This window comes from Schistocerca piceifrons, chromosome 7 (genome assembly GCF_021461385.2).
Source record: "Schistocerca piceifrons isolate TAMUIC-IGC-003096 chromosome 7, iqSchPice1.1, whole genome shotgun sequence".
NCBI classification, from domain to species: Eukaryota; Metazoa; Arthropoda; class Insecta; order Orthoptera; family Acrididae; genus Schistocerca; species Schistocerca piceifrons.
Window position 1 is genome coordinate 253693149 of NC_060144.1, and position 23145 is coordinate 253716293.

The window sequence follows — 23145 nt, forward strand, 5'->3', positions numbered from 1 at the left end:
TAATACATTAATAAAATTAAAGTTTGTACTGACTGGAAAAAGATGCAGTACTTACAAGTCACATATTAAAAAAGATCTAATCCGGAAAGGCGACTTCATAAATAGTTGTAAGTAAGGTGGCGAGTCGCTAAGGGCTGCTCGTACTTTAGTGAACAAGGGTTGAGTCTTGTTGAAACCCTTGCACCACAGTCGGCTTGAGGATTTTCTTTAGCGGAAGTTTAAATGTTTCGTCCTGGCAATCTCATCAATAATCTACTTCCTTAAAATGTACCGTACAGACAGCATAGCTTTTAATGTGAAACATCGATCAAATATTTCTGGATCTCTGTAAAAATTATTGTATGTAATACTGTTGCCTTTAGTTTTCTGATTACAGTTCTCTCATACACGCACAGGAATAGTCAGCGTTTTAATTGTCATACAGAGTTGACAGACTCGATACAACACAGAAAAATAACAACAACAAAAAAATTACTCATTTCAGCGTAATAGAACACGAGCGAACTGAGGGGGACTTCTCGACACCGATGTAAAGCACAGAACGCAGGAATTCTGTGGTCTGGGCACTCACATTGGACGCCCACTGCATTCGACACGACAACCTCACAAAAAAACTCGGTAAACTTCGGTACAAAAACAACGATCGTAGAAAAAAATTTCACTGCCTTGTATGTTACCTCAGAACAAGTCCGGGAACCGGCTTGTCAAAATCGACAAGAAAAATGAAATAAAATTAACAGGAACCAAAACGTTTGCAAGCAGAGAGGAGAGAATACTGAAAACAAGGCTACTCTGCTGTCTAACTAACAAATCAAAAGACATTTAGAGGAAACCAAATGACCAAATATTTTGCGTGATGGTGTTTCAAACTACGAAAATTATAAAATATTTTGTGTAAACAGTGCTGTACAGCTTCCGTGTATCATTACGTTAGGTAAACGCTATATTCGTGAGGACAGTAGCTTTAAAGTGGCGATAACTGATTTTCGATAAGTCATAAGTTATTAAACATTACATGACGTCAACTCTATATTACTGTTTGTCACAAATATTTATTTATTTGTTTGTTTGTTTTTTGAAAGTACGAATGTATACTGTGTTGTCTGTATTTAGATGCGGCAGCAAGTTATTGGGAGTACCTGAAAAATGAATTACTCCTCACAATACGTTTATGTACCAAACGAGAGACAATTTCTGAAGGCGCTACATGGGTTGAACCAGAACTCCAGAGACAGATTTTCAGAGGTGGTATTATGGACCGAAACAATAAAAAATTCTAGTAAGCATTACCTCTAATGGCCGACCGAAGTGGCCGAGGGGTTTTAGGCACTAACGTCTGGAAACGCGCGACCGCTACGGTCGCTGGTTCGAATCCTGCCTCGGGCATGGATGTGTGTGATGTCCTTAGGTTAGCTAGGTTTAAGTAGTTCTACGTTCTAGGGGACTGACGACCTCAGAAGTTAAGTCCCGTAGTACTCAGAGCCATTTGAACCATTACCTCTAAAGCGCCTACCTTAAGGGCTAAGGGCACTTATTCAGTAGAAGGGATTTGTTTACATTAGCGCTCCTAGCTCTTAAGATATGCTTTTCAGACTCCATGTTTACTAGACGTTCCTTTCTTGTTTTCGTACATACTACGCCGTTTGAAAGTTTGTAGGTTCACCGTTCAGTTTGACGTTGTCAAATTCATACGTCAGTTTGCCACATAAATATGTTCTCTCTTGAAATCTGCAACATCAACTAACTCCGAAATTCAATACATACTAACAGCAACGTATTATACTTTAAAATTCTTGAAATAAGCTAGTTCTTCATCGTGAATTTCTAGTTAAAGCCGTTATTTACTCGCATTCGAAGAAACTGGATAGCGTTCACGGTTTATAGTCGTTTTTTCACATTTATGTTGCATTACGTGGATTTGTGAAATACAAGGTTTTTCGAAATGCTGGATGAAGTAAATTGCCCGTAGAATGTGCTCCTATTTTTATTCTTAATGCAATTATAGCATTATCGGTGAGTTAGTTCTCAAAGTATGTTGAATTTAAGCACTTAATAACACCGGTTTGAAAGTATTACTCAACATAATCACCTCTTAAAGGCGAAACTCATGAAGTCAGGTTACCATGCGTGGCAGTTTCAGTAGGGCGTTTCTCTTCACTTGTCTTTCTGTTATTGGCGGAATGGACAGAACAGCACTTTATTATAGTCAGCACGATGTGAACTTAACTGACTCGTATCAAAGCAATCTTTCACTATAGCTATATTATATAATAATCTCTAATTTCTTATGCACGAAAGGGGAGCTCGAATATCCTCTTTCTCGAGATTAATCGCACCAAGATTAACCGCACCACTAATCGAAACCAACTGCTCCAAAATACAGATTCTCTGTCATCCGAGTCTGATTCCATTTCATAACGAGAATTATCCGGAATCTAGAATTGTTCGTTAGGTAAAGCTGAGTAGTAACTGAAATAGTCGCTGTACATTGGTAAAAACGAGAACAAGTGGAAGGCAAGTATTTATAACCCATGACATTCGCAGTGTCATTCCATTTTACGTCCGATTGGAACGAATTAAGAATTATACTAACATTTGCAGACGAAAACAGCGATGTATCAACCTTTTTAACAAGGTTTTATAGGGTTCAGCCTACCGTTGAGATAAAATTCTTGGTTTAAGTGACCGGCTGACGATATTCTAACCTGGCACATTGTACACTATACGGTGATCATCTGTACCCACAGACAACCAGTTTGGCGAGACAGCACTTCAGCTGAAGATGGGAAACAACTTTTGACAAAGATATAGTTTGACACCTTGCCCTTTGCTCACAAAAATCACAGAATCTGCTGAATAACAGGATCTGCTGAATGGAATGAATACTAATGAATACGGAATATGGATGAAAGTAAATCTAAGAAAGACGGAATTAATGAGAAGTAGTACAGATGAGAATAGCAAGAAACTTAACGTTAGGACTGGTGATCAAGAAGTAGATGAAGTTAAGGAATTCTCCTATCCACGTAGTAAAATAGCCCACAGTGGACAAAGCAAAGAGATCATAAAAAAGCAGTCTACAACTGGCCAGACGGTCACTGACAGCTTCAGTGCAGATGCACACCAGGCTCTATCTTTTACGGGAATAGAGTAAATACCCCTCGTGATGAGGATGTTGGGGAAGCGGAACATATTAGTAGTGCGTGCATAAGCTGAGAATTTCGGTCTGACGAGAGGCGTGCTGGGGTGTCAGTTCAGTTACAATAACCAATAAGCAGGATATCTAGTTCGAATCCGAGTCCAGCATTAATTTTCTTCTTCCCTCTTGATGTCAATCAATACCTACTTGCAGCCAATGTCTGTAATTGCTTTTTGGCTTAATTCATAATGGCTGCTGGTTGAAAACGGTGTCTGCTCTTTCGGACATGTCAAAAAGAACAGCCACACCTGTATACACGCCAGGTATGTTGGTTTGTTGTTACTACATCTACATATATTCTCCGCTCGCCACCAAGCGGTGTGTGGCGGAGGGCACAATTAGCGCAAAAGTAGTATTTACCCCCGTCTGTTCCACTCGCGGATCGAGCGAGGGAAAAACGACTGTCTGAAAGCCTGAGTACGAGCTCTAATTTCACTTATCTTTGAATGGTGATCATTGAGCGATTTGAAAGTTGGCGGTTATAATATATGCTCTACATCCCTGGCGAAAATCGGATTTCGGAATTTAGTGAGCAGCCACTTCCGCCTAGCGCGCCGTCTATCTGCAAGTGTGTCCCACTTGAAACTTTCTACGAAATTTGTAACGCTCTCGCGATGGCTAAATGTGCCAGTCACGAATCTTGCCACTCTTCTTTCGACCTTTTCAGTCTCTTCAATCAGATCCAGCAGTAAGGGTCCCATACAGACGAACAATACGCTAAGACTGGACTAACTTACATATTGTAAGCTATTTCCTTTGTTGAAGGACTACATCGCTTCAGGATTTTACCACTAAACCACAATCTAGGGTTTGCCTTGTCCGTTACTTGTGTAATCTGATCATTGCATTTGAGATTACTTCGAATAGTCACGCCCAGATACTTGACGGATGTTACTGCTTCCAAAGACTGGGAATTTATTTTGTACTCGTACATTAATGGGGATTTTCGCCTTGCTATACGCAGTAGGTTACACTTACTAATATTGTTCAGTAATGTAAAATTACTAGTGACTTTAGCTTCATTCAGATGTTGCAAGATGTCAAAACTATTTATTATCCAAAGATACGTTTAATCTGTAACAATTTGAGAGTATGGTTCTGGCCGGAGGAGGTGTTACGATGTTTGGAGGGCTTTTTTCGGAACATGACTTCCGTCAACTATAGGGATACAGTGAACATGAACTAGGATGTTTATTTCGGGTGCTCTACGACCATGTGTCACCATTTATTCCGAACTTCCATGACCAGTATTCACTGGACATTCCTTTCTTCAAAGAAGACAACAGCTGTGAGCGCAGAATTCCAAATACACAAACCTGTTTTGATGAGTCAGGTCTACGGGTTTCAATAATCAGTATGTGGATATGACCTAGCTGAAGAGTCTTGTGAACTCTCTTGCTTGCCGAATTCAGACCGTTGTATAGGCTAGAAGCGTATGGCATCGACGTGATGTCATTAGTGGTCGCTAATTTCTTGTCCATTCTTATTTCTAAGTCGTGGTTAGTAATGAATAACTGTACGTTATTCACTTCTCTTCGTTATCTGTATAATTTGCACTCGAATCATTTGGAATACCCTCAATTTGTGTAAGGTGTTTCTTGTTGACAATGGTAACTGATGCCCGCTTCCATTCGCGAATGGCATGTGCGATGAATGATTGCCAGTAATCTTCTGTATTAGCTCTTAGAAATCGAATTGCGATCATTTCGCTAGACGTATGTGCGAGGAAGTAATGCGTTGTCCGGCTTTTCCCGGAAAGTAATCCCTCGAAATTTCGACAACAAACCTCCCCGTGATGCACAATGCCTCCCTTGTAGCTTCTGCCACTGGAGGTTGAGTCTACAACACTCACGCGCTTACTCAACGATCCCGTGACGAAACGGGCCGCTCTTCGTTGGATCTCCTCTCTTCTCTGTCAGTTCTATTTGGTATTGGTCCCAGATTAATGCACAGAACTCAACGATCGGTCGACAAGCGGTATGTAGCCTGCTTCTTTAGTTGATGAGTTACATTTCCTTAAGATTCTTCCTAAGTATCTCATGTGGCATCGGCGTTTCCTAGTGCTTGTTTTACGTGGTCTTTCCACATCAGGTCGTGCGGACAGACACTCAGAGATATTTTACGGTGGTTACCGCTTCCCGCAGTTTAGCGTAGTTATAAAGTGGCGGATTTCTTTTCCCATATGTACGCAAAATGTTACATTTATTGACTTTCAGGGTCAGCACCCAGTCACTGCACCATTCATCAATCTTCTGCAGGTCCTTCTACAAACTATCATTGTCTCCTCACATTATTATTTTCTTATAGATAACCGGATGGACTGCGAACGACGTTAAAGTGCTTTCGACACATTCTACTTGATCATTTAGGTACACTTAAAATCACATAAGGCGAGCGCAACGCTTTTATATTGGGAAGACGGGGCTTACGTTCGAAACAAAATTTAAAGAGCACAGATAAACAGGAAGAAACAGCATTTGTTCATCATTTAAGTATACAGGGTACTTTTTCAGCTCAATATGATTTAAAAATCAACACCTATTCTTTCAGGCACTGTTTATAACGTATGTGTTTTAAAGATTGTTTGTTGATATGAGGTAATGCAGCACACTTTCTAAGCAAATTACAAGTATTTTGAATATTTTTGAACCTGCTTATGGTTATTAAAAAATTACAAAGGAATTGATGCAGTCCTTTTTTCAAAATGGTTAATCAAATGGAGGTACCATTTAATAAAAAGTTATACACCTGAAGGAGACCAAATTTTTACCAGATATGCATGACGTGATGGCTGCGGTACTATAGCTATACAATTCCTCCTATTACGTATATTAAAAGCATAAAAAATATCACATCTTACATTTTCATTTTTATAATTTTTTTCCTAGACAAATGTTATTTTTTCTATAATTTAATTGATTCTGCAATAAAGCTTAAGCCTACTACTTAAATACGGACTATTGCTAGTTACAGAAAAAAAGACTAGAGCAATGCTTTATAAACTTTAGGAAATATTTGTACTTGAATTCTGAGAAGTAGAACTTGCAGGAAATTGCGAATGGAGTTATTAGTCGAATTAAACTGTGCCTCAGAACATTCCTGAAACATAGTCTTCATCCTGCGGCATTCCTTCATCTTCAAGTTTCCTCTTGGCATTCCTTTTAGCACTTCTTGCTCCTTTGGTAACTTGAAGAGCGAATCTTTCAGCTTCATGCACCCGTTGTCTGTCACACACAGCAATTGATCTTCCGTAGTAGAGTCCCATTCTATGCCCAAATTTCAGGACTTCCAACTTTCCTGTCACTCTATCACTGAAACATATAACTGCATCTAGTACGCCAACTTTTAATGTATTTAGTCCCACAAAAACATTCTTGGGTAATCTTTCCCATATGCAATGGTTGAAACTTTCATTTGTATTCTGAGTGCCCCCATGAAGACATTAACTAAGTAAAACAGGATCACTCAGGTCTCTAAACATCGGTTTTATTTCATTCCTGACATCAAGAAGAGAATGCATATGATCGTATATTTGACCACTTTCTTTTGCTTTTTGGTAACTACACCAAGAATCTGCTCCTACAGGGAAAAGTCTGTGAACAGGATGGTCTTCTGTGGACAACTTTCTCGTTGCTGTAACTTCATTCAGAGGTGCAGTTCGTATAATGGCCAGACCATAATAACTCTGAAGAACGTCCGTTTCAGTTTACTTCAATCTGCCTCGGCCAGACAGAGATTTTCCATCAGAGGGCAGCTTTCTTTTCATTTCTCTTCGTAGCTTCCTCAATCTAGCACCCATCCTCTTTTGCACATGTCCACAACAGTCCAGTTTTGTTACCAAGGCATCTCCGTAAACATTGAACTCATTATTTTATTGAAAGCTATAGAGTCCCCATCGCCTGGGTACTTCGTATATCTAACGTTATAAACGGGTAGCAACTTCTGAAATAATTTTAGAAATCCGTCACACTCCATACCTCTACTGTAACCATCATAATTCTAGGAACACTGATGTTCAATATGTCCTTCAGTGTTACTACGGCAGGTGTGGTAGTACTTAGGTGAGTCCTCAACTTTTCTATTATCCAGAGGAGTAGCACTTTCAATATCATTCAAGGAACGATGTCCTCGACGTTGCCATGTCCCATCAAATGCAACAGCAGTGTCCCTTGTTCTACTAATGTTAACAGTTTCTGCTACACCACGTTTCATAGATACATTAGACACAACCGTCAAGGCACCTAAAAGTATTTATGTACTTGTGGAACCTACGGGGAGGAGGAGGAAGGTCCACCAAACCACAAAACGTTTGAGCAGTCTTTTTCCCTTTTCCTATTGCACATCAACTTCAAATTAACATCATATGAATTATACACAGTGTTCGAAGATTTATTGCAGGATCTACACAGAGCAAATAATGTTGACGCTAAACTCTTCTTGCTACTTTGTTGTTCAGTTATGTCCAGAGAGCCTGCACTATCATATTGTTTACATTTCGCCAATTCATTTATCAATGAAGATAATATGCCCACATCAACAACAACAAATCCACTACAAACAGCGTCATTGTTAACACAAAAATTTGAATCATCATTAGGTGTGCCATGTAGGATTTCATCCCTGAAGAACTGATAGGTTACTTTCAACAGTGTGGCTTGCTTTGTTTGTGAACTGGTTACCACTGGGATTTCCTTTTATTGAATTTCTTGATTCGTGGCATAGTCCGTATTTATTGCACAATAAAGGATAAGTACTTCCACAAATATATGTGTCACTTGGGCAACAAACATTCGCTAACACGTGAACAAACTGCTTCAGCGAAACAAAAGTAAATAGTAGCAAAGATAATCATTTACAGATATTAAAAACCTGCACTGTTACCAACATATACAATTTATCATACATATAATCTCGGGAAACAGCAAATTCGCAGTTCTTTTCGAAATAATGTTGGTTTCTGTAACAGAAATAAAGGGGGCGTCGAGGCATACATGACAGATTTAAATTTGGTATGTATAGGTCGTTTTTATTTGAAACCCTATAACGTACACATCAATGTAAAGATTATAGAATTTAATAAAGTCATACAAAATTTTGTCCGCAGCTCGTGGTCGTGCGGTAGCGTTCTCGCTTCCCACGCCCGGGTTCCCGGGCTCGATTCCTGGCGGGGTCAGGGATTTTCTCTGCCTCGTGATCACTGGGTGTTGTGTGATGTCCTTAGGTTAGTTAGGTTTAAGTAGTTCTAAGTTCTAGGGGACTGATTACCATAGATGTTAAGTCCCATAGTGCTCAGAGCCATTTGAACAATTTTTTAACAAAATTTCGATTTTTCTTGTCAATCTTGTCCTAATGCTTTCTCTGAAACTCTCTACAACCTCTGGCTCTTAGATTTTAACCAGATCCAATCCTCTTAAAAATCCAAATTTTTGCAGCTTCTTCAGTTTTAATCTATAGTTCGTAACAAATAAATTGTGATCAGAGTTCACATCTGCCCCTGCAAATGACTTATAATTTAAAACCTGGTTCCTAATTCTCTGCCTTGCCATTATGTAATATACCTGAAACCTTTCAGTGTCTCCAGGTCTCTTCCACAAATACAGCCATCTTTTATGATTCTTAAACCAAGCATTAGCTATGATTAAGTTGTGCTCTGTGATAGATTCTACCAGGCGGCTTCCTCTTTCACTACTTACCCCCGGTCCACATTCACCTACTACTTTACCTTCTGTTGTGGGTTTGGTGGTCGAAACTGGGACTCCAGATGGTCGAGCTGATGCTGGGATCCACTGTACCGTTTTTCATCAGGAGGCTGAGCACGTTCAAGAGTTTTGAGGGACAGTGCAGAGTAATACAGCAGTATTAGGTACCATTGCTTTATTCAGCTAATTTACAGTATTCGATGGGTGCAGCTTAGTGTCGGCATGCTGCACACAGGGCTGTTCCGTGAGTACAGCCAGTTCAGCAACTCCTGGTATGCCCACGCTGTTGCTGTTGTCATCAGGGCCACTCAGCTGGAAATCGGCTGCTCTCTGTCCGGTCGCTGTCGGCCAATGCGTCGTATCTTGCGCTGCCCGCAATTCCCCAGAGACCGCTACAGTCCCTGGTCCTCGCCGCCCTCCACCCCGTTTGGCCTGCTCTGTCTGATCATGGGACGAAGGTGGATGTACTGGTCACCCGTGACCCTCGTGCCGTTGCTGGTCCCAGGACAGGACTCGAGCTCGAACCCTCCTGGATGCTATGCCGCAACTTGCCGCTAGTGGTGCTTGTTAGATGGCAACACCCACTACCACCTCTGCCGCTGTTGCAGCGCTGCTGCGCATTCCGCAGCGTACGCCTCGCCTATACTCTGGTACTCCAGGTGGGAAGTGAACATAGCCCGTAGATGGGAGTGGAGCTGAGCCCCTCCTGGATGCTGCAGACCAATGTCAGTAACCTCTTTCAGGCAGACCATGTAATCTCCAAGTTCCAGGCTTCCGTGCCGTCCCGCCCCCATGTTGTGTCCCCGGAGGTGGAATACAGCTCGCACAAGTACATAGAAAAAAAATACTAGTTTATGTAGAATACTCATAACATTGATGCCTGACTGTCCCCTATAAGCATAGACCAGCACAAGTCCGTCCCAATTTTCGACTGACCTGGCACACTCTGTCCCATGCTAAAATTGCCCGTTTAGTTATATTGGTTTTCCCTTTGCTTCTGACGTATTGTCAGAAACTATGACTACAGGGACAGAAACTATGGCAGGGATAAATACCCACATGTCAGCCACTTACAAATCGCCCTCCTGGCTCTGGCTTGGCGCCCCCCACCGTACATCGCAATAACTTCAAGCAACGCTGCGGTTTCCTGCCTCGTTGCTGCACCACACAACATGCAATACCGCCGTCGCAGCTACCTGCCCGCGAGTGCCATGTTTACCTTGTCTGGCCTGCTGGCTGTCGACTGTTACCACACCCTGCCAGTGGCCCCAGATTCTATCGTCCAACTGCACCTTCAATGACTTATGATAAAATTTCTCTTTCCCTCGACTAGGACTGACACTAGTGCAGGACTTCACTTCCTTCCAAAACGACTACTAAATTTTCGTCCCTTAAGTACACTACTGGCCATTAAAATTGCTACACCATGAAGATGACGGGCTACAGACGCGAAATTTAACCGACAGGAAGAAAATGCTGTGATATACAAATCATAGCATTTCAGAGCATTCACTCAAGGTTGGCCCAGGTGGCGACACCTACAACGTGCTGACATGAGGAAAGTTTCCAACCGATTTCTCATACACAAACAGCAGTTGATCGGAGTTGCCTGGTGAAACGTTGCTGTGATGCCTCGTATAAGGATGAGAAATGCGTACCATCACGTTTCCGACGTTGATAAAGGTCGGATTGTAGCCAATCGCGATTGCGGTTTATCGTATCGCGACATTGCTGCTCGCGTTGGTCGAGATCCAATGACTGTCAGCAGAATATGGAATCGGTGTGTTCAGGAGGGTAATACGGAACGTCGTGCGGGATCCCAACGGCCTCGTATCACTAGCAATCGAGATGACAAGCATCCACATGGCTGTAACGGATCGTGCAGCCACGTCTCGATCCCTTAGTCAACAGATGGGGACGTTTGCAAGACAACAACCATATGCACGAACAGTTCGACGTCGTTTGCAGCAGCATGGACTATCAGCTCGGAGACCATGGCTGCGGTTACCCTTGACGCTGCATCACAGACGGGAGCGCCTGCGCCGTGCGGTTCTGGCGCTGCAGTACGGAACCGCGGGACTGCTACGGTCGCAGTTTCGAAACCTGCCTCGGGCATGGGTGTGTGTGATGTCCTCAGGTTAGTTAGGTTTAAGTAGTTCTTAGTTCTAGGGGACTTATGACCTAAGATGTTGAGTCCCATAGTGCTCAGAGCCATTTGAACCATTTTGGAGCGCCTGCGATGGTGCACTCAACGACGAACCTGGCTTCTCGAATGGAAAAACGCATGTTTTCTAATGAATGCAGGTTCTGTTTAGAGCATCATGATGGTCGCATCCGTGCTTGGCGACATCGCGGTGAACGCACGTTGGAAGCGTGTATTCGTCATCACAATATTGGCGTATGTCCTGGCGTGATGGTATGGGGTGCCATTGGTTACACTTCTCAGTCACCTCTCGTTCGCATTGACGGCACTTTGAACAGTGGTCGTTACATTTGAGATGTGTTATGACCTGTGGTTCAACCCTTCATTATAACCCTGCGAAACCCTACATTTCAGCAGGATAATGCACTACCACATGTTGCAGGTCCTGTACGGGCCTTTCTGAATACAGAAAATGTTCGACTGATGCCCTGGCCAACACATTCTACAAATCTCTCACCAACTGAAAACGTCTGGTCAATGGTGGCCGAGCAACTGGCTCGTCACAATACGCCAGTCACTACTCTTGATGAACTGTGGTATCGTGTTGAAGCTGCATGGGCAGCTGTACCTGTACACGCCATCCAAGCTCTGTTTGAATCAATGCCCAGTCCTATCAAGGCCGTTATTACGGCCAGAGGTGGTTGTTCTGGGTTCTCATTTCTCAGGATCTGTGCACTCAAATTGCGTGAAAGTGTAATCGCGTGTCTGTTCTAGTATAATATATTTCTCCAATGAATATCTGTTTATCATCTGCATTTCTTCCTGGTGTAGCAATTTTAATGGCTAGTAGTGTATGTGAATAATTTCTTTTATCCCGTCACACATTTCTTCAGTCTCTTCATCATCTGCGGAATTAGTTGGCGTATAAACTTGTACTACTGTGATAGGCGTGGGATTCGTGTCTATCTTAGCTACAATAATGCGTTCACTTTGCTGTTTCTTGTAGCTTTCTGCATTCTTATTTATTTCTTCATTATTAAACCTACTCCTGCATTACGCATATTTTGCTTCGTAATTATAACCCTGTATTCACCTGACCAGAAGTCTTGTTCCTCCTCCCGCAGAACTTCAGTAATTCCCACTATATCTAACTTTAACCTTCCCAATTTCTTTTTTAAATTTTCTAACTGACTATCCCAATTAAGAGATCTGACATTCCACACTCCGATTTGTAAAACGCCAGTTTTGTTTCTCCTGATAACGATATCCTGAGTAATCCCCGACTGGAGATCCGAATGGGGAACCATTTTCTTCTGGAATATTTTACTCAAGAGTATGCTATTACCATTTAACCATACAGGAAAGCTGTGTGAACTGAGAAAAAAGTATAGCTGTAGTTTCCCCTTGCTTTCAGCCATTCACAGTACCAGCACATCAAGGCTGGTTTGGTTGCTGTTACAATGCCAGATCAATCATCCGGACTATTGCTCCTGCAATTACTGAAAAGGCCGCTGCCCCTCTGCAGGAACCACGTTTGTCTGGCCTCTCTACAGGCACCCCTCCATTGTGGTTGAACCTAGGGTACAGCTATCTGCATCGCTGATGCACGCCAGCCTCTCCACCTACGGCATGGTCCGTGGTTCATGTGAGGGGGCGGGGGACCATAAAAATACTGAACTATCACAGCCAACGGAGATTTGAATCTCCCAATTTTCAAATCAGACTCTACTCCTGCAGTAGTCATTTAATTTGACCGGAAATTAAAAATAATTGTTGAAGGGTACGTTTAAATGGCATCTGACAATGTCATTATTCGCTGTAGTACATTTTTAGGAGAAGCCACTGCTCAGTAAGTAACAATAGCTGAATTTGCCTGAAAATATTTATTATCTCCTTGATGTCACGTTATTTGCCAACGAATTTGATTTCATGTCAGACAGAGTGTGTTAACAGGGTGTTACAAAAAGGTACGGCCAAACTTTCAGGAAACATTCCTCACGCAAATAAAGAAAAGATGTTATGTGGACATGTGCCCGGAAACGCTTAATTTCCATGTTAGAGCTCATTTTAGTTTCGTCAGTATGTGATCAAATTGTAAATTTTCACAATCAACATGTGTGGGCTGACGAGAATCCGCACGCAATTGTGCAATCACGTCATCAACACAGACTTTCTGTGAACGTTTAGGCAGGCATTGTTGGTGATGTCTTGATTGGGCCCCATGTTCTTCCACCTACACTCAATGGAGCACGTTATCATGATTTCATACGGGATACTCCACCTGTGCTGCTAGAACATGTGCCTTTACAAGTACGACACAACATGTGGTTCATGCACGATGGAGCTCCTGCACATTTCAGTTGAAGTGTTCGTACGCTTCTCAACAACAGATTCGGTGACCGATGGATTGGTAGAGGCGGACCAATTCCATGACCTCCACGCTCTCCTGACCTCAACCCTCTTGACTTTCATTTATGGGGGCATTTGAAAGCTCTTGTCTACGCAGCCCCGGTACCAAATGTAGAGACTCTTCGTGCTCGTATTGTGGACGGTTGTGATACAATACACCATTCTCCAGGGCTGCATCATCACGTCAGGGATTGCATGCGATGGAGGGTGGATGCATGTATCCTCGCTAACGGAGGACATTTTGAACATTTCCTGTAACAACGTGTTTGAAGTCACGCTGGTACGTTCTGTTGCTGTGTGTTTCCATTCCATGATTAATGTGATTTGAAGAGAAGTAATAAAATGAGCTCTAACATGAAAAGTAAGCGTTTCCGGACACATGTCCAAATAACATATTTTCTTTCTTTGTGTGTGAGGAATGTTTACTGAAAATTTGGCCGCATCTTTTTGTAACACCCTGTAGCTCCTTTCAGAGATTTTGTGTAGAGTTTGCAGCAATACTTCTCGTTGAATAGACACAAGCTGCCAATTAAATCTTAGGAAGATATGAGTCCTATAAATAGTTGATGTTGAGTTACCTCGGTGCTCCGGCAGTTTTGGACAGTAATGTGCGAGAAATTACGTAGTCTGACTTCGAGACCCCATGATGGGCAACTGATGACGGCAACATTGCGCAGAGGCATTTTGCTTCCCCCTCAAAGAGGTGAATGTTACCTAAGGGATCGAAATCCACACGCCTAGGATCTATAAGCAAGTATTACAGTCTGTGTTGTAACTACATTACCTCTGTAAAATGAAAACCGATATGAGCCGTGTGGGAGAAGTCCACCTTTCCATCACTGATATTCTTTCTACTCGTTTACTGGTATCAGACATTAAATAAATCGTGGGAACTACATTTCTTCCTATTCTTCACGCGTTGTACATCAGCTATCGATGTGTCTTAGTAGGCATACAATTTTTCTTGGGCTCTCGTGAAACAGCAGATACATACCTATTCCACCTGTTAACTAAATTTTTAATTTATCTCACGGAGTAACTCATTAATAGTTTACTGACACAGTTCAGCAACAAATGGCACTCGATTGATAATTAACGAATGAGTTGATGCAATAGTAACACTGTTAAGTCTCATTCGTGAGGATGAAGGCTGAAACCCTCTTGATTTAGTATAACTGCGGTTTCCCTAAATAACCTATGGCCAATGGCAGGTTTGACGAGGGTATTGTCAATGTACAATCAGATCCGTCCCAAATCCGAATTTATGCCCTGTCTCTAATGACCACGTCGTAGAGGGGGCGTTAGAAGCTAGTCCTATTGAAAAATATCGCGCTAAACATTACTGCAAAGGGATTTTTCCGTTTCGTTGTACAAAGCCAAAACCAGTCGATCTTAAATTCCATTTGATTTTAATACTTTTTTTCATTTTCACATTAACATCAGGGACTCTCTCTGTGAACTCAGCTATCGCTTTTGGCCGTTCACATGTTTTGGTAGATGTTCCACATCTGCCGCTACTTGAACGTTTTATCATACACGAAACAGTATGCATAAACAATATTTCCATAAAATTTCCTCATTTTTGCGGACTTGATAGCCTTCTGTTTGTTTCGCTTATAGCCAAATTCGCACGTTTATTTGTCATTTAATAAATCTCCCACCCACAACCACCCACCCATACACACGCACGCACGTATCATTTGGGATGGTAGGCTGATACACATCTGCAAGGGAAATACAAACAACGTAGCATCGCGTAAAATCATATCTTGCATGCACTAAAGCGATATGCGACAGTGCTTTCAGAACAAAGTGTATTCGTAGCAAACATTTCGAAGGTTACTTTTTCGACTAATACTGATTTTGTGGAATGTCTGAAATAGGATGCCGGTGCCGGATTTTCGTATTCAGATGTGAAAACAAATGCCTGCTACACGCAGTTAAATGCTCTAATTCATTATGTGGATAGAAAATCAGCTATAAATAAATTACCAGTTCTTGCAATCTCCCGCGCCCCACTCGTACCCCTCCCTCGCTCTCATTTACACTAACTCCTTGAGTAATCCACATTGGTTGCCTTTCGTATTTAATTTGCGTATAGTTAAGAGTGGACTTGGAAGTACGGTAGTACAGCTGAATGAAAAATGTTTCGAGAGTTAGAGATCAGTACGAGAACTAACGACCTGTCATTTCATCATCATCATCATCATCATCATCATCATCATTTACTTCCAGGGATTAGCCGGCCACAGTGGCCGAGCGGTTCTAGGCGCTTCAGTCTGGAACCGCGCGACCGCTACGGTCGCAGGTTCGAATCCTGCATCGGTCATGGATTGTGTGATGTCCTTAGGTTAGTTAGGTTTAAGTAGTTCTAAGTTCTAGGGGACTGATGACCTCAGATGTTAAGTCATATAGTGCTCAGAGCCATTTGAAGTTTGAGGGTTTATGTGTTGTAATCACTTCTTCGGGTGAGTATTATCAGTCCGTCCAACTCTTACGAGGTCTACCTAATTCTCTGTTTCCAATTGGCCGATAATTCATTGTCTTTTTTGGCAATCTGTTCTCTGTCATTCTATCCTCATGATTCCCCCTTTTCATTCTATTCTCCTCTATCTTGTAATTGACTCAAAAGGTTTTTTAATCTGATTGTTTCATTACTTATCTTACAATTTCTTACAGATCTCATGAACTTCATCTGTGATACTTATATAACTGAACTTCATTTTCATTTATTTATTTACGTTTTTTGGTTTAGCATGTTTCGAAACCACATACAGGTGCAGGTATAGCAGTAACTTTGTAGAATTTTATTTGTGTTCCTTTTCTTGTTTTCCTTCTCAAAATTTCTCCAGTTGTTCCACAGATAGCTTGATATTTATTATCTGTTTCTCAAGACCTTTGTCAGAGATTAAACTAAAGTCACATCCTAGATAACTGAAGTGGAATACTTGTTCCAAAATTTTTTCATTTATTATTATTTTCGATCTGACTAGATTCTTTCCTTTGAATGCCATTATCATTTTGTTATCTGCAGATAAGGTTAAGTTGTAATATATTGCGTTTTGGCTGAATCTGTATACCGCTCTTTATAAACTAGCTTCTGTTGCCTGTATAATTTTCTGGTTATCACCATATACCGGGGTATTAATGGTACGATAGATCCTATTTTAGTTCCTATGCGTATTTCATCTTTCCGCTTCATACCTGGAGCGTCAGTATAGAAATTAAATAGAGTGTGTGATCTACTGTATCCTAGTCAAACACCTTGATTTATTAAAAATTTATCTGCCATTTTCTATCCTGAATTTATAACTGGTTTTGTACTTATATTTAGGCTCTTTAAGGCATTAATAAAACGTTAAGGAAAGCTTTCTATTTCCGATATTTTCCACAAAAGATGTATTTTAACTTATCACTGGCATTCTCAAACCGAATATAAAGCTAAATACGTTTCTAGGACAAATTTCCGACGATTTCCATAATTTATCTTATTATAAATATATTATGATCACACAAATGTCCTTATATTATCGAGGAATGAATTTACTAATTGTAGGATTTAAATTTATGGGAAAATCCTTAATGAAAGGCTACAAACTCTCTCTTTTGCAATAATTTCAGAATAACAATCAGGCTTCAGAAACACATTTAACTGCGAAAACCTGACACATGTCAAAAAATGGTTAGAAACACATTAGCACTCGTTCCACATAGGTGGCACTGTGGAACGGAATGGAGAACAGAGACGTGTGATACTGGACGACGCCCTCCATCATGCGCCATGCTAATGGACTATTCTCGTGGGTATAATAACGTTTTGCGCGGTTTTTACAACGCACAAACGTACGGGTCTTCCTCGTTAACGAAGTCTTTTAGCTGACGTTTCATGTGGCTACTTCATTTTCTGAGCGTAACATTTAATTGTCCGAGGATAAAAGGATTTTTTACGTCTGTTTATAAAAGAAATGTAATGAAGTGTCAGCACGAGAAAGTAACATAACATTATTCAATTTCGGGATGTACCGGTAGTCTACGTATTACAAATTAAAACCAGTGAAACTAATTAAGAAGTGGAAAACGTAACTGGTAATTACTTGATAACTGGCATGTAACAAAAATTTTCCAAACGTCATTCTGATGTTGCGTAAGTGCATTTTCATGAAGTTATTGGTAATCACAGGCGGACTACCTTAATGGTATACAGGCCAACAGTTTGTCGGAAAACGTCTCTCGATTTTATGAAATATATTCGCAAATTGCCAATACGACTGCACACCGGCTATTCGATTTACTAGTAATATATGTTTTGACTTAGGTCTTTCACTGATCTGTCAAATTCTGCGCTATCTCCCATCCATTCTGCGTCCAGGTCGGCTTTATTTGTTTTATACTGCCTTCATCTTCCTTGTATTGACTTTGTATGTACTCTTCAGCTTTCCCTTCTTTACTGTTAATATTCATACAGCTGCTACCCTTTTCACCAGAAGCCACTTTAATTTTCGTGTGAGCTGTATCTGTTATCCCCCTGGTGAAATAAGACTATAATTCGTTACTTTGTCCTCGAGTTACCCTGCTTAACTATTTTGAGCTTCCTGTCAGTCTGATTTTTGGACTTTCGTGTTCTCTTTGGTCTGCTTTATTTGTTGCACACATATATTTTCTTCTTTCATAAAGGAAATGTAATATCTCCTGCGATATTCAAGGCTTTCCATTAAGCTTTCACTTTTTACCTATTTGATCCTCTGCCGTCTTCACTATCACATACTTCAAGACTACCAATTCGTCTTCTACTGTATCGCTTTCTTCTGTTCTAGTCAATAGCTGCCTAGTGCTCACTCTGAAACTCTGAGCAACCTCTCATTCATTCAACTTATCCAGGTCCCATCTCCTCAGTTTTCTTCCTTTTTGCAAGTTATTTCAAACAGACAACTAAAATCGCACGTTGATTGTGCTCTCTTGCCCTGCTTATACAGTGTGTGCTATACTCTTGTCCGGTCCACTGTGGTCTCCGGACTCCAACCCATTAAACATATTTAGGTTGTCGATAGGCTGGCTTGTCACCGTTTACCAGCCACTACTGTTGATGAACTCTGGCAACAGGTACAGTAGCATGGAATGATTTACGCGTGTCTTTTTCCTTAGCTCAGTTCGACTTCATGGCTAACTATTTAAGAGCCATTGTAGGTTTCGTAGGTGGCAGATCTGTGTACTAAATTTCACATCCTCTGTTGCATAAGAATTCAGAAGTACGGTGGTTAGCACACTCTTCAGTAATGCAGATTCAGGTTTTTCCTAAACCTTTTAAAGGGAGACTTCAATCAACAAATTTAACTTTTCTTGTACTCCGCAGATTTCAACCGAATTTCAAAGTCGTTTCTGTCACTTACAGATAAAGTGGTACTCAAGCTTTGAAGTCCAGAATCTGATTGGTTTTTAAGTTTTCAATTTTTAATATGATTTCAATGGTATTTTTGAAAACCAACTTTTGATACTGGGATGTCAGTTCTCACATTCCAGATTTTTTATGTACATTCATATTGTCCCACAATTCTATGCATTCGTTTGATGAGAAACTTTACAAATTTACTTTCAGTATTTTTTTTACATTTCGAAGCTAAAATTTCTTTAAAATTCGATATATAAATGTGATAAAAAGAAATATAAGAACTATATTTGCGATAATATTTATGCACCTAGTAAGAAAATGGATAAATTCTACCTCCTGCAGAAATTTTTCAGATAGTGTAATGTTTAGGGTAAAAAATTTGGCATTGAACGTATTTACTCACAAAGAAACTGATTTTAAAGTTATATTAAAAATGACTGTTAGTATAAGACATATTTCCATTAAAACTTACCAGTACTATACAATTTCCCTTCCCGCTCCAATAAGGATTCTTCTTCTTGTAAATTCAATACCTAAGTAACCCCCTTTTTTCCATATTCCCTTCTGGTATGTCACCTTGTGAACTTCTTCATCCGTCATTGACCTCTAGAATAGCCAAATCGTCCTCTGCGTGGGTGATAAAGGAGTAGTCGAACTCCTGCTTTCTTCAGTTTTCAAACGTCCCATACTGAACTGAGAAACAGCTTTCACAAGGAAATAAGTCTTTTTCATTTTATACTTTTATTTATTTTTAGGACCCTTGGACTAAATGACACTGTCCAACCGTTCATTTAGTGTCTTGCTACCAAAGCATCTTGCAGCTGATGCAAATTACGATACATAGGTACAATACTGACCACTTTGTCAACTGTCAGTGCGCTACAGCTAATCGCGCAGTCCATACTTGAAAGAATACCAAGACGTACTTGTAATACGAATGCTACCAAATCGTATTGAGATGTATGAGAAAACACTCCATAGATTCGAAATAACGATTAAATTGTCAAAGAAATTTAAATCTTACGGTGGGCTATCCGTTTTTTAAAGCTGATATTGTCATGGTTCATTGAAAAAGCCACATCTGTTTTCCGTTCTTTTAAGAAAGTGTTTTCTGTATGCAACGTTTTCTGAGTCGACGGGAGATCTCTCCTTGGTGCACGTGGTTTTAACAGCAGATTATGGTGAGGAATGGAAGCAACCGAGGTTTCTGTCGAAAAATGCTGTTTACAATAAAATCACTGTAAACAATCCACAAGAAATTATACCACTTACAGTGAATGTAGATCCTTCATACAATACCTTGTAATACATAAGACTAGTAATTATAAGTAATTCTCCATAACAACACAGAAGACTGACATAGCCATGAAGAATAACAAAACCCAATCTCAGAATAACTAGAATTCGAAGAATGAAGGCAAAATCTAAAAAATGAAAGGACAATACAAACCGTACCCAAAACAGGAGAATTACTTTATACTTGAAATCCACAACAATAACCTAAATTTTGTAAAAAATCACTGTGCACTACGGAGACGACATCGTTAACTACCAGCGTCAAGGACATCGGGGAAATTGAAAGTGAAATCGTGAGAAAAGTATGTGGATTAAAAATTCGTGATGTTATCTCGATGCCCGAAATCTCATAGGAAGTGCATTCGCTGACTGAGCGGTTCGCCTCACTAGCATGGATAATACGAATGAAATTATACGGTCATACAGCACGAACGATATGACTGTCGCTCGCCAAAGAAAATCTTCCCCATAAGTAACGTAATCTGACAGTCCAAACCAATTTTGTTTGGTTGAAATCCAAAGTGACCCAACAGAAATAGTATTCTACTCGCCCCCACTAAACGGAGTACATACAAGCAAAAAAACTAAGACACATAACTTCAAAGCCAAGACCCAAACAGGGAGGAATCTGAAGTATGAAAACACGTGGACGCAAGAAAGAAGACAGATCCAGAAGTGGAAGGATAGAAAGTTTTGGGATGATGATAAGAACTAAAATGTTAGTGCTATGGTTCCACATTCTCTTCAGAGGGCGAAACGAAATACATATGTAAAGTTCAGTGCAAATGGTACGAGAGAACACAATTTATTAACGCTAAATCAAAGTCACAAAATGCACAAAATAGTTGGGCTTAGTTTGTCGTGCCCATAACCCACACAAAAATACATAATTTAGTAAATCAGCTTCACAATAGATTAATTCATGTGGAGCACTATTTATCTCTCAGATGCAATCGTATCACAAATACAAAATTTGGTTCCCTATGTGCTACAGCTTGATTGTCCCCGACCCACAACCAGGCGTAATAATCACGAACAAACTTAGTTAACAGCACTGTGAGAACATTGTTAGCCTTCCGTAGAAGGTGTGGCCATATATATGTATGTTACAAAACACTAGTGCCTGCTGTTTACTGTAAGAACAAGGCCGACCATATAACGGGAAGACTTCACACCTCACCGTGGCCTTAGGAAAGCACTGACATACACACACACACACACACACACACGCACACACACACACACACACACACACACACACACACACACACACACACATACATACAAACACACACACGTGTCCGCTCCACATCACTCACCGGACACTGGGAAACAGCGGCTACCCTGCCCTACTCTGCCCTCCATACATACAGGGCTGCTATCAGATTTTGTCAGCAGCCACTAATCTCATACATCTACCATCTACCTCGGCATACAAGCTCGGCAAGCCACCGTACGACGCGTGACGTACAGTAAGTTGTACCAGCACTGATCACTCCCTTCCTGTTCACTCGCAAACAGAGCGAGGAAAAACCACTACCTATATCCTTCTATTATGTTCGTAATCCTTATGCGCCATGTCGAATCTCCTAACTTTGTCCATAACGTTCCTCTATAACAGAGTCGCCTTCCTCCCAGAGATTGCCATTTGAGGTCTCTAAGCATATCCGTAATACTTCTGTGTTGATGGAAACTACCGATAACGAATCTAGAGGCTGGCCTCTCAGTTACTTCGATTTCTTCCTTTAAACCGATATCTTTTAACCCAAAATGGAGGGGAACCCAAACACTCGAGTAGTACTTGTATTGCAAATTCACCGCAAACCCTAATCGGCCGTCCTTTTTCCGCCATTCAATAAAACCATCAAGAATGCCAATGTTGTGTTTGCAGCACGGCCAAATTCGTATTTTTATATATTTGCAGGTAATTGAAGAAACCATATGTAACGATAGAAAGCAAGAATTAAAAATGTCACATAAAGAGATATTACTTCAGAAAATGTTATAAAAGCAAAACAGTGTTTATCGCTTTATTCATATTTTGTAAAGTGCATGAAGCAGTGAGAAAAAGGAATAAGTAAACGTTATGTTTCCAAAAGTGCTAGGAAACACAAAATTTAATACCCTAAGGAAGGATCATTGATTATGTAGATAGTAACTGTTCCGAAAGAACAGATACCAATGATGACGCTCTATCCATCTGAGCGTCTGCCATGTAAGCAGGAGATACCAGGTTCCAGTCCCGGGCGGGGCACACGTTTTCAGCTGTCCCCATTGAGGTATATCAACAACACCTATTGGCAGCTGAGGATTTCGATTTATCATCATTTCTTTCTAGAGAAGTTCCATGACCATCAGTGCTATCTGTTCTTTCGGAACAGTTACTATCTTCATATTGTTCAAGGCTACCCAGCCATTGACCTTCTTCTGTGCGAATGCGCACACTTTGCCCGAACTCTTACGGGAATCGTCACCTTAGTTGGCACGAGTAATTAGTGAATGGCCAAATATCGTTTAGGAATGTAAGTTGTGGACAGTTGGGAATGTGAATCTCACAGGAAGCGTGCAAGGGATAAGTCCCTGCAGTTGCGCTATCTTCTGTGCCCTCGGTGGCTCAGATGGATAGAGCATCTGCCATGTAAGCAGGAGACCCCGGGTTCCAGTCCCGGTCGGGGCACACATTTTCAGCTGTCCCCATTGAGGTATATCAAAAACACCTATTGACAGCTGAGGATTTCGATTAATTATCATTTCTTATTATTGATTAATCTCGAAACTATATAATACAAGTCGTAGAATGGACTATATGGTGAAGAAGTAGGTCGAGACGGACAACATAGGAGATAGTGAACATGGAACTATTGAGATGCTACCAATAAACGTGAAATACGCACAAAAGAGCTACCTTACATAGGATTTTCTTGTAAACCTGTAGATACGTACAGTTCTACGAATAACCAGCCCTGCTTGTCTTAAACATTGACACAGACTGTAGGTGGAAATTCCTAAGCCT

General features: G+C 40.8%; 1 non-coding gene across 1 annotated transcript; it reads left to right on the plus strand.

Annotated features, from left to right (window-relative positions):
• Positions 1–22734: 22734 nt before the first annotated feature.
• Positions 22735–22809, plus strand: Trnat-ugu. Its single transcript has one exon. It is a non-coding gene; the product is annotated as a tRNA-Thr (tRNA).
• Positions 22810–23145: the final 336 nt, after the last annotated feature.